The sequence below is a fragment of the Triturus cristatus genome, chromosome 2_1, assembly GCF_964204655.1.
Source record: "Triturus cristatus chromosome 2_1, aTriCri1.1, whole genome shotgun sequence".
NCBI classification, from domain to species: domain Eukaryota; kingdom Metazoa; phylum Chordata; class Amphibia; order Caudata; family Salamandridae; genus Triturus; species Triturus cristatus.
In genome coordinates, this window is record NC_140581.1 from 928,995,186 (window position 1) to 929,007,257 (window position 12,072).

The window sequence follows — 12,072 nt, forward strand, 5'->3', positions numbered from 1 at the left end:
GACAAAGCCAATGGGTATTGTCAAACATTAATTTAGGGACTATTAATTTATTCACAAGTTCTTTTTATATATAATCCAGAGGTTCTTGGGTGCCGCATAGAAAATCATAGCACAAAGAATTTCAACAATACTAACAAGGAAGGTATATCGAGAAGAAGGGGATTTTTAGATTCTTAAGAAATGACATGAGTGATGGGACGAGTCTTAGTTTTTTAAGCAGGAGGAATACAGTTTTGTGGTGTAGACAGAGAAGAATAGCTTGAAGTTCTTTGTTAAATCTGGGGGTTTCCAGGATCATATGGGCTTTGTGTCGTATGTAATTTCCATTAGCATTGGAAGGTTTCTTGTGCAAGTAAGCTGACTGGCCCCTCTTCTTATCTTTATATTTGATGCAGAGAATCCTGAAAATAATTCAGAAATAAACAGTGTATATCAACAAACACAGTGTGGTAACATTTCCCGGCTGCTCTTACTAACGTAGCTGGGGCATGGAGACTTTTTTGAAAGTCATTAGCAACTCTTTGGTGAGGCCACCATTAAAAGATTTTTTCTCACTGTTAGAAATGGGATTTCTGGTTGGCTAAGGCTTGCGCCAAAGCCAGGCAGAAACCACCACTCTAGTCAGGGTAAGGAAGTTACACGCCAGAGATAACACCTGCTCACCCCCTTGGTAGCTTGGCACGAGCAGTCAGTCTTATCACAGAGGTAATGTGTAAAGTGTTTGCCCGCGCACACAGCAACAACACCCCCGGCACCCCACAAAAGGAACTCCACACAAGGTTATATATACAAATAGCCTTTGTATTATAATAAACACATTAGATCATAATCACATAAAATACACTGTGCCAACTGGCACTGGGCAATATCTACAGGGGACTATTTACACAGGACAGCGCCAATTGGGCCACTGTCAGGACAATCACAAAGTGGGATTAGCAAAGGTAGAACATACACTAACCGTAGCATAAATTATAGATGTAGACCACAACCCGTAACTACTGGAGAAAGTTAGGAACACCCTACGCACTCAATCACATTAGGCCTAGAACACAGTATGCAATTACTGAAGGCATAAACATCTGAGATCTAAAAACCATTAGCATACTGCATTAGACACTTAGCATCACAGTAGGCATTACAAGCATAGAGACATTATGGTGAACAACCTTTACAACGCAACTTTTACACCGCACTACCATTACAACGAAACTATTACAACGCGAAATCTGTTACAACGCATGCCATTACAACGCATGCTATTACAACGAAATGCACTAGATGGCGTGCTAACATTAGAAATAGTGTAGTTTTACTATCCAAACACCTTCCCTACTGCAACGTGGACTGGAGTTAGAATAGTAAATTATACATTTCTAATGTCAGCACTCCATCTAGTGTACGTCGTTGTAAAAGCATGCGTTGTAAAGGCTGGCGTTGTAACAGATCTTGCGGTGTAAAAAATGCGTTGTAACGGCATGCGGTGTAAAAGCATGCGTTGTAACGTCATACATCCAGACATTATGTAACTACCAGCATAAACATATGAGATCTAAACCCCATTCGCATAACCTTACGCATCAATCAGGGGAGGCATCAAGTTAGATATAAACACATTGTACCCCATCTGGGGGCACACACATTAAAATGGACCCAGGCCAACTGGCCTCTCACAGGGGGCTGAAATGCCCAATGTCCAGAATGTCTGGGCTGGATGCGTATGCAGCAAAGCAAGGGGGCTCACTGAACTTCCTAAACGTAGCAGCTGCCCACTAATTGCTGGGCAGCTGTAGAATTGAAAAAGACGGGCACGGCGAACATGGGAGTCCCGCTCAGGGACTCTGGGAATCGACTACGCCCCAAAGGGTTGCAGCGGCCCGCAACTGCGGCGCCGCTGTGAAAATCAGTAACCCCTGGTACTGTCACTCACTTTGCCGCGAAAGCCCCACTCCGGGACTTAGAACGGCCCCCACCGTCGCAGCTACCCACTGTCAGGCGGGGCAGCTGTGACCATCAGCACCGACACTGTGCCTTGATCCTTGGAGTTCTGCTCCGGGACTCAGAAATGACCAAAGGACCTGTCAAGACGTTGCAGCGGCCCGCAACTGCGGCGCCGCTGTGAAGCCCCCAAGCACGCTGGCACCCCTGTGCCCTGAGAAGCCCACCTCCTCTGTGAACAATGGTCGAGGCACAATGGAAGGGGGCAAGCACCAAAAATATGCCTCGAACCACCCCCTCACGACAGGACTACAGCCCCACTCACCGGGACGGTCTTGAGTGTTCTTGTACCGGGGCCGTCTCCTCTCTTGAAGTTTCTGTGGCAGGCTGCTTCCCGACCGCGGCCCGTACGTCTGTTCACCCGGGCCCCCTCCTGGGACCCGGGACTTTATCCTTTCTGCTGCGGGCGGCGGAGTGGGCTCCTGTTCTCCTCGGATGTGGCGAGGCGGCACTTCACCACGCGGGGTGTAGGAGAGTAGGGTCTGCTTTCTATGTTCACCCCCACTTTTTGCTTTTGCTTTACTGGTTTTCGACTTAGATGTGGCTGTGGGCCTGCTAATCAGACCCACAGCCCTGCTGTTCTCTCTCTAAATTGATACTATGTACTTTAGGTGCATAACCCATTTGGATAGGATCACCTTATTGGCCCCTGTACAGTGTACCCTAGGTACCCAGGGCATAGGTGTACCCTAGGCCTACCAGGGGCTGCAGCATGTACTATGCCACCCCTGGCCTGGCCTTACATTATGACACAACTGGCTGATCACTCAGCTGGGGCAAGGTAGTGTAATCACTCCTTGCTTAGGTGTAGTATTCCTATACCTAACTTACATATAGACACATTTGTACCTATCAGCCACTCCTATGGCAGGCCTTAACAATCCTGGAGGCAGAGTGCTTGGTAACATGTGAGATGGTGCTCTAGCATGAGCTGAGCCTGTCTGCAGCTTTCGGAACCATGTCCTTATAGCTGTTCTATGATATAGCCTACCATATACTCTTAAAGTGCCTTAAAATCTTAAACGGTTATGGTAACTATGGGTTGGCTTTATCAAAACATGTCGTGTAAGGTGTCTAACACTTTGGAATAATACCCCCATCCCATTTCTGGGGATGAGGATATCATCCCTCCCTTCTAGAGGGAGAAGACATGTTGTAACCTACTTACCCGGTTAAAGTTAACCAGAGCCCCAGCATCACAAAATGGATGCTGCTGCCACAGACACGAGTCTGACCTCCTGCTGCTGGGAGTGATCCCGGCAAGGGAGGCTTGGACAATAGGTTTCCTGCCTTGGGAGGTGCGAGCACCACCCCAGACAGGCCTTAGTGTATTGGGGCAGGGAGGGATGAAAAGAATGAGACATGCCTGGGGCACACAAGGTGTCCCGTGCATAGTCCAGTTCAAACCGGTGCTGGGGCACTCCAGCCCCAGTCCTGGCGCGAAACTGGACAAAGGGAAGGGGGTGTAACCACCCCCCTCCCAGGTCCCACCCATAAGGCGTGACCTAGCAGGTAACCCAGCCCCCGAGATTTGGATAAGAGTGGTAGCTGGGCCCCAGGAGATTAGATTATCCTGAACCTGCAACTTGAACAGAAACTCTGGACCTTCGACATTCGACGAAAGAAGAAGACTGAAGAATCTCCCTTGTGGCCAAGGAGTGGCTACCCTGTGCAAACAGGCACCATCAAGAGACTACCCTTAGCTTTGCTGAAGTTCTACGAGGGACCGACTGCAGAGCCCGACCAGAGCCTTGACTTCCAGACTTCTCCGACCCTGATCCACATCCACAGCTGTGCTGAGATCCGTGGAGGCGACGAGAGACGTGGGACCGGCTACCTGGGAAAAGTGGCTAGTATCTTCAAGCGCAGCTTCTGAGGCACCCTCGAAGTTGTGCGCCGGGGATTGAGAAGCCCCAACCCCAAGCACCATCTGCACCGAAGATCAGCCCCCCACACTCCACGAGTCCTGCGTGGGGCCCTTCTGCATTTTCCTGCTTGCCGCGTCTGTCCGGTTGCTTGCCCGCTGGCTAGTGGCCTTTGTGACGACGCACCCTGAAATCTTCAGCGCTGGTTTGGCTCCTCCAGACTGGCTCCCGCTTCTCTGCAAAGAAGAAGCACCCCAGACCTTCCTGGTCTGCACCAGAAGCAAGTCCTCCGTTCTTCGTGGGTTCCGCTTGCCAAGGCTTGGTGAGTCCTAGTTCAACTTCGACGCCGCCGACAGCAAGAGCCTTCGTGGTAAAGCTCGCCTCCTGGTCCTGGTCGTCCTCGACGTTTCCTGGTCCCCGTGGCTGCAGCGACAAGCTTCACATTCACCAGCAATCTTCACGACATCGCCTGGTTCCTTCCTAGTTCCACGTGGTCACTGGCTAGTGACCTTGACTCTGTCCCTTCTGCTTGCAGGTTTCCTCTCTTCTTGATCCCAGCCTTGGGATCCACCGGACACTCTTCACTGACCGCCTGTCAGCAACTTTCCTTCAGGCATCCATAGAAGTCCACGACGAAACCCGACGCAAGTTCACACCTATGCACCCGCAGTCCGTGGGCTAGGTAACTTGGGTACTTCGGTGCTCACAAGGGTAGTGACTATCCTAGGGTCTAGTTTCCGAGTCTCGACTCTCTAGCTGCTTCAGAAGTGTCCCTAAACTGTTAATTTCTAACTGCTAGTAATTCTATCGACTTTTACGCATTACGCGTGAGTGTTTCCACTCTGCACCTGAATCCCGTGGGCCTCCCACTTCCTAACTGTTGCTAGTGTAGTGTAGCCCCAGCGATACCCTAGGCCTATCCTACTTCCGTGACAGTGGTCCTTATACCACTTCTTTAGTATATGGTTTGCGTGGCCCCTAGGGCCTAACTGTATTACTTACCTGTGTGACTTAATGTATGCTTAAATAAGACTGTGTTGTACTTACCTCTAATCTCATAAAGAGTGCTGAGGGTTTGACTAGAATAAATACACTTTATTTTATATATATATCTGTTGTGGTGTCCTTTCATTTGGTATTCAAGGGATTATATATGGTATCACAGCTGGCTTCACATGCCATTCAGAGTTTAGCCTAAGACTGCTCTTGTCCATGCTACCACTAGGATAGCTGGTCTATAAGGTTGACTTTATAACCAATCACCATAAGGGTTGTTTGGAATGATATAAGGTGTACACTAGAACTAGTGACATCATACATCAGGCCAACTTCTCACATTGGTGGCAGCGGTGGGATCTGAGCTTGCTGTTGTAATACCATTGTAATCTTGAGATACTAAATTGAAAGATCACACAGATATTGTTTAGGTACATATAACATAGATTATAATACTTAAGTCCTACTGGACTTAGTGGTTGTAGGTTGAAGGGAGTAACACACCCTGACTACAACTACCAGAGAGGTTTAGTAGAAACAACTAGTGTAGGTAGGTGCACACACCACACGCTCACTAGATCATGTCTCTGGGAGGAGATCAAGTAGATGCTCTCTCAGGAGGGGCAGGTCTGAAGAAGACCCCCTCTAGATATGATACCCTAACTTTTCAGGAGATGAGACAATTGTGTACCTCCAGAAAGTTAAAACAGGGTGCAAACCCTACCCTCCTTCAGCTAGTGCAACTCCTAGAGGAGTATGATGCTCTTAGGGCCTCACAGGCCAGTACCCTAGGTACCAAGGAGGGTCTACCCACCACAGATGAGTCAGATGGGACTTCAGATGAAGAAGTAGACAGCCAGGGCCAAGTAGGAAGACTTAGCCAGGCTAACCTAAGCTTACATGGGAGTTTGCATGGGGTCCCCCCATACAGACCCCCAAGTGGGCTTACACAGAGAAGCAGGAGGGACAGATCCCCTTCAAGGGAATCCATCCACTCCCATGTCTCTAGCATCTCTAATGCTTCCTCTCACAGGGGAATGACTTCCCCTGAGAGAAAGGAGCATGAAGCCAGAATGAGGGAAGCTAATCTGAGGATTCAGAGGGAAGAACTTGCCCTTGCCAAGGAGAAGCTTGCTCTGGCTAGAGAGCAAAAGTTAAGTGGGTCAGAACCCACTGGTGGCAGCAATATCCCTAAGGATAGAGACAGGCACTATGAGAATAGAAACCTGAGCAAGATTGTCCCTCCCTACAAGTGTGGGGATGACATCCACAAATGGATAACTGCTTTGGAGAGAGCTTTGGAGAGAGCTTGCAAAGTACAGCAGGTACCCCAAAGTCAGTGGGCAGCTATCTTGTGGCTCTCCTTCTCTGAGAAAGGTAGATACAAGCTCCTCACAGTTAGTGATGAGGATGCAGACAATTACACTGTCCTGAAGAGTGCTCTAATTGATGGGTTTGGCCTAACCACTGAACAATACAGGTTGCTGTTCAGGGATACCCAGAAGACACCGATTTAGGACTGGACTGAATTTGTAGATTGTGCCACTAAGGCTCTGGAAGGCTGGCTAGTGGGAAGTAAGGTTAAGGACTATACAGGATTGTATAATTTGATCATGAGAGAACAAATTCTTAACAACTGTCAAAACCAGCTACTGCATCAACACCTGATTGATTCTGATCTGACTTCTCCCCAAGAATTGGGAAAGAAGGCAGATAGATGGGTCAGGACTAGAGTTAAGCAGAAAAACCAGAACCAGGGCGGTGATCCGAAAAAGGCAGACCAGAAGGGTAATGATCAGAAACAAAAAGACCAGAAGTCTTCACCAGGCCCCCAAAAGGCTCAGGGGGAGGGTGGTCCCAAAAAGGATAAAAAGAAAGATGGCCAAAAGAAACCTTGGTGCAACTATTGTAAGTCGCACTCACATTGGTTTAGTGAGTGCACCAAAAAGGATAAGCCCCCAGCCACCATTGCCCCTAAGGCAACTGTACCCCCTAGTCCAGCTGTAAGTGATGGTTCCCAGCAAAAGGGTGTAGTAGGGTTAACCCTGGGAACTGAGGAGGATTCTGGCCTAGTCAGAATACCTACTCAGGCTGTTCTGATCTGTGATGGGGACTTAGCTTTGTCCTCTACTGTAGGCCCCAGTAACCTGGGCAAGTACAGACAGACTCCTTTTATCAACCAAAGAATGGCTCAGGCCTACAGGGACACTGGGGCTAGTGTCACAATGGTGACACCTGCTTTTGTGGACCCTGGACAGATCATACTAGGTGAGAATTACCTAGTGACCAACGCTAGCAATGCCACTACCTCCCATAGTGTGGCTATTGTTAACTTCTCCTGGGGAGGGGTAACTGGCCTCAAGAAAGTTGTTGTTAGTTCAGACCTTCCTGTAGAGTGTTTACTGGGCAATGATCTTGAAACTTCAGTTTGGTCTGAAGTGGAGTATAGGACCCATGCCGAAATGCTGGGGATAGATGCACATGTCCTTGCTGTGACTAGGTCACAGGCCAAAAAGTGCACCACTGAACAAGTGCTGGATCCTGAAACTATGGACCAGTCACAACCCAAGAGAAAGAGCAGTAGGGTTAAGGCAGTGCCTTCCCCCCTGCCTCAGGTGGTGGATCAGCCCTCCCAGGAGGATGATTCTGAGAGCCCTGAAGGAACTGTCCTAGAAGAACTTGAACCTGATCAGGTTGAGTTTCTTGGGACAGGGGGACCTTCAAGGGCAGATCTGAGGCAGGCTCAATTAGACTGCCCCTCTCTTGAAACCCTCAGACAGCTGGCTGCTGCTGAGGCTGCAGGGAATGCTCAAGGTACCCATAGAGTGTATTGGGATGAAGGGCTACTGTATTCAGAGGCTAGAGACCCCAAGCCTGGTGCGTTCAGGAGGTTGGGCATACCACTGAAGTTCAGAGGCTTCCTTCTTACCTTGGCCCATGATATTCCCCTTGCAGGACACTTAGGCCAGAACAAGACTTGGGACAGGCTTGTCCCTCACTTTCACTGGCCCCATATGTCAGAAGATACCAAGGAGTTTTGTCGCTCCTGTGTCACCTGCCAAGCCAGTGGCAAATCAGTTGGCACCACAAAGGCCCCCCTCATACCACTACCTGTGGTGGGGGTTCCCTTTGAAAGAGTGGGCATAGATATTGTAGGACCAATGGACCCACAAACAGCATCTGGACACAGATTCATACTGGTGATAGTGGACCATGCCACCAGGTATCCAGAAGCTATTCCCCTGAGGACCACAACAGCTCCTGTTGTGGCAAGGGCCCTGCTTGGAGTATTCTCCAGAGTGGGCTTTCCAAAGGAGGTCATTTCTGACAGAGGTGCCAACTTCATGTCAGGATACTTGACTGCAATGTGGAAGGAGTGTGGTGTGAACTACAAGTTCACCACACCCTATCACCCACAGTGCAATGGGCTTGTTGAGAGATTCAACAAGACCCTAAAGGGAATGATAAAAGGTTTACCAGACAAGCTTAGGCGAAGATGGGACATCCTTTTACCCTGCCTTCTGTTTGCTTACAGAGAGGTCCCACAAAAGGGGGTTGGCTACAGCCCTTTTGAGCTTTTGTTTGGGCATCCTGTAAGAGGACCCCTATGTTTGGTAAGGGAAGGATGGGAGAGACATCTCAGACAACCCAAACTTGACATAGTGGATTATGTACTTGGTCTCCGCTCCAGGATGGCAGAGTATATGAAGAAGGCTTCTAAAAACCTTGAGGCAAGCCAAGAACTCCAAAAAGCTTGGCATGACCAAAAGGCTGTGCTACCTGTTTACCAGCCAGGGCAGAAGGTGTGGGTGTTGGAGCCAGTGGCCCCAGCAGCACTCCAAGACAAATGGTCTGGACCCCACACTATTGTTGAGAAAAAGGGAGAAGTCACCTACTTGGTGGACCTTGGGACTCCCAGAAGCCCCCACAGGGTGCTTCATGTCAACAGATTGAAGGCATATGTTGACAGGGCAGACATGGGCTTACTCATGGCTACAGATGAGGGGCAGGAGGAAGAGAGTGACCCTCTCCCAGACCTGTTGACTCAGAACCCTGATGATGGCTCAGTTGATGGTGTGGTCTTTTCTGACAGCCTCACTGTCCATCAGCAACAGGACTGCAGACAGGTTCTGCAGTCCTACAGACATATGTTCTCTCTGACCCCAAGTCAGACAAACTGGTGCACCCATGAGGTGGACACTGGTGACAGTCTGCCTGTGAAGAGTAAAATCTACAGGCAACCTGACCATGTCAGGGACAGCTTAAAAGTTCAGGTACAAAAGATGTTGGAGCTGGGAGTCATTGTGTAGGAAGGTGGATATCTGACTATGGTTACCCCCAACTTTTTGCCTAGTGTCTAGCTGGTTTTTCGACTTAGTTGGCCTGAGATCCTGCCATTCAGGGTCTCAGGCTGTCTGCTCTCTCTTTAAAATGGACTCCATGTACCCTAGGTACATAACCAATTGGTAAGGATCACCTTATTGGACCCTGTACAGTGCACCCTAGGTACCCAGGGCATAGGTGTACCCTAGGCCTCCCAGGGGCTGCAGCATGTATTATGCCACCCCTGGTCTGGCCTTCCAATTAGACACAACTGGCTGATCACTCAGCTGGGGCAAGGTCGTGTAATCACCCCTTGCTTAGATATAGTATATCTATATCTACCTTATATATAGATACATGTGTACCTATCAGCCACTCCTATGGCAGGCCTTAACAATCCTGGAGGCAGAGTGCTTGGTAACATGTGAGATGGTGCTCTAGCATGAGCTGAGCCTGTCTGCAGCTTTCGGAACCATGTCCTTATAGCTGTTCTATGATATAGCCTACCATATACTCTTAAAGTGCCTTATAATATTAAACGGTTATGGTAACTATGGTTTGGCTTTATCAAAACATGTCGTGTAAGGTGTCTAACACTTTGGAATAATACCCCCATACCATTTCTGGTGATGAGGATATTATTCCACCCTTCTAGAGGGAGAGACATGTTAAAATCCTACTTTGCTGTTTAACTCTAACCAAAGCCTCAGCATCACAAAATGGATGCTGCTGCCACAGACACAAGTCTGACCTGCTGCTGGGAGTGATCCCGGCAAGGGAGGCTTGGACAATAGGTTTCCTGCTTGGGGAGGTGCTAGCACCTCCCCAGACAGACTTTAGTATATTGGGGCAGGGAGGGCTGAAAGGAATGAGACATGCCTGGGGCACACAAGGTGTCCCATGCATAGTCCAGTTCAAACCGGTGCTGGGGCACTCCAGCCCCAGTCCTGGCGCGAAACTGGACAAAGGGAAGGGGGTGTAACCACCCCCCTCCCAGGACCCACCCATAAGGCGTGACCTAGCAGGTATCCCAGCCCCCCAGATTAGTATAAGAGTGGGAGTTGGGCCTCAAGACTTTAGATTATCCTGAACCTGCAACTTGAACAAAAACTCTGGACCTTCGACATTCGACGAAAGAAGAAGACTGAAGAATCTCCCTTGTGGCCAAGGAGTGGCTACCCTGTGCAAACAGGCACCATCAAGAGACTACCCTTTGCTTTGCTCCAGTTCTACGAGGGACCGACTGCAGAGCCCGACCAGAGCCTTGACTTCCAGACTTCTCCGACCCTGATCCACATCCACAGCCGTGCTGAGATCCGTGGAGGCGACGAGAGACGTGGGACCGGCTACCTGGGACAAGTGGCTAGTATCTTCAAGCGCAGCTTCTGAGGCACCCTCGAAGTTGTGCACCGGGGATTGAGAAGCCCCAACCCCAAGCACCATCTGCACCGAAGATCAGCCCCCCACACTCCACGAGTCCTGCGTGGGGCCCTTCTGCATTTTCCTGCTTGCCGCGTCTGTCCGGTTGCTTGCCCGCTGGCTAGTGGCCTTTGTGACGACGCACCCTGAAATCTTCAGCGCTGGTTTGGCTCCTCCAGACTGGCTCCCGCTTCTCTGCAAAGAAGAAGTACCCCAGACCTTCCTGGTCTGCACCAGAAGCAAGTCCTCCGTTCTTCGTGGGTTCCGCTTGCCAAGGCTTGGTGAGTCCTAGTCCAACTTCGACGCCGCCGACAGCAAGAGCCTTCGTGGGACAGCTCGCCTCCTGGTCCTGGTCGTCCTCGATGTTCCCTGGTCCTCGTGGCTGCAGCGACAAGCTTCACCTTCACCTGCAATCTTCACGACATCGCCAGGTTCCTTCCTGGTTCCACGTGGTCACTGGCTAGTGACCTTGACTCTGTCCCCTCTGCTTGCAGGTACCCTTTCTTCCTGATCCCAGCCTTGGGATCCACCGGACACTCTTCACTGACTGCCTGTCAGCATCTTTCTTCAGGCATCCATAGGAGTCGACGACGAAACCCGACGCAACTTCACCCCTATGCACCCGCAGCCTGTGGCCTAGGTAACTTGGGTACTCCAGTGCTCATCAGGATAGTGACTATCCTAGTGTCTAGTTTTCCAGTCTCGACTTCCTAGCTACTCCGGAAGTGTCCTAAATCTATCTAATTCAAAACTGTACTATTTCTATCGATTATACGCATTACGCGTGAGTGTTTCCACTCTGCACCTGAATCCCGTGGGCCTCCCACTTCCTAACCTTTGGTAGTATAGTGTAGCCCCAGCGATTCCCTAGGCCTAGGCCTATCCTATTTCCGTGACAGTGGTCCTTATACCACTTACTTAGTATATGGTTTGCGTGGCCCCTAGGGCCTAACTGTATTACTTACCTGTGTGACTTAATGTATGCATAAATAAGACTGTGTTGTACTTACCTCTAATCTCATAAAGAGTGCTGAGGGTTTGTCTAGAATAAATACACTTTATTTTATATATATATCTGTTGTGGTGTCCTTTCATTTGGTATTCAAGGGATTATATATGGTATCACAGCTGGCTTCACATGCCATTCAGAGTTTAGCCTAAGACTGCTCTTGTCCATGCTACCACTAGGATAGCTGGTCTATAAGGTTGACTTTACAACCAATCACCATAAGGGTATTTGGACTGATATAAGGTGTACACTAGAACTAGTGACATCATACATCAGGCCAACGTCTCACACATTGAACCTTCAGAGAGCCCTTGGGCTAGTCCTGTAGTCCTTGTGCCAAAGCCTCACACCCAAGATGGTAAGAGAGAGATTAGGTTTTGCGTGGATTACAGAGGTCTCAATGCTGTCACTAGGACAGATGCCCACCCAATACCTAGGGCAGATGAGCTCATTGACAGACTG

The 12,072-nt window shown here is 49.5% G+C and overlaps 1 protein-coding gene across 3 annotated transcripts in view; it reads right to left on the reverse strand.

The window, feature by feature from the left end:
* VPS13A (vacuolar protein sorting 13 homolog A) overlaps positions 1-12,072 on the reverse strand; it is a 2,314,464-nt gene that overhangs the window by 656,473 nt on the left and 1,645,919 nt on the right. The gene's annotated exons all lie outside the window — the stretch shown is intronic.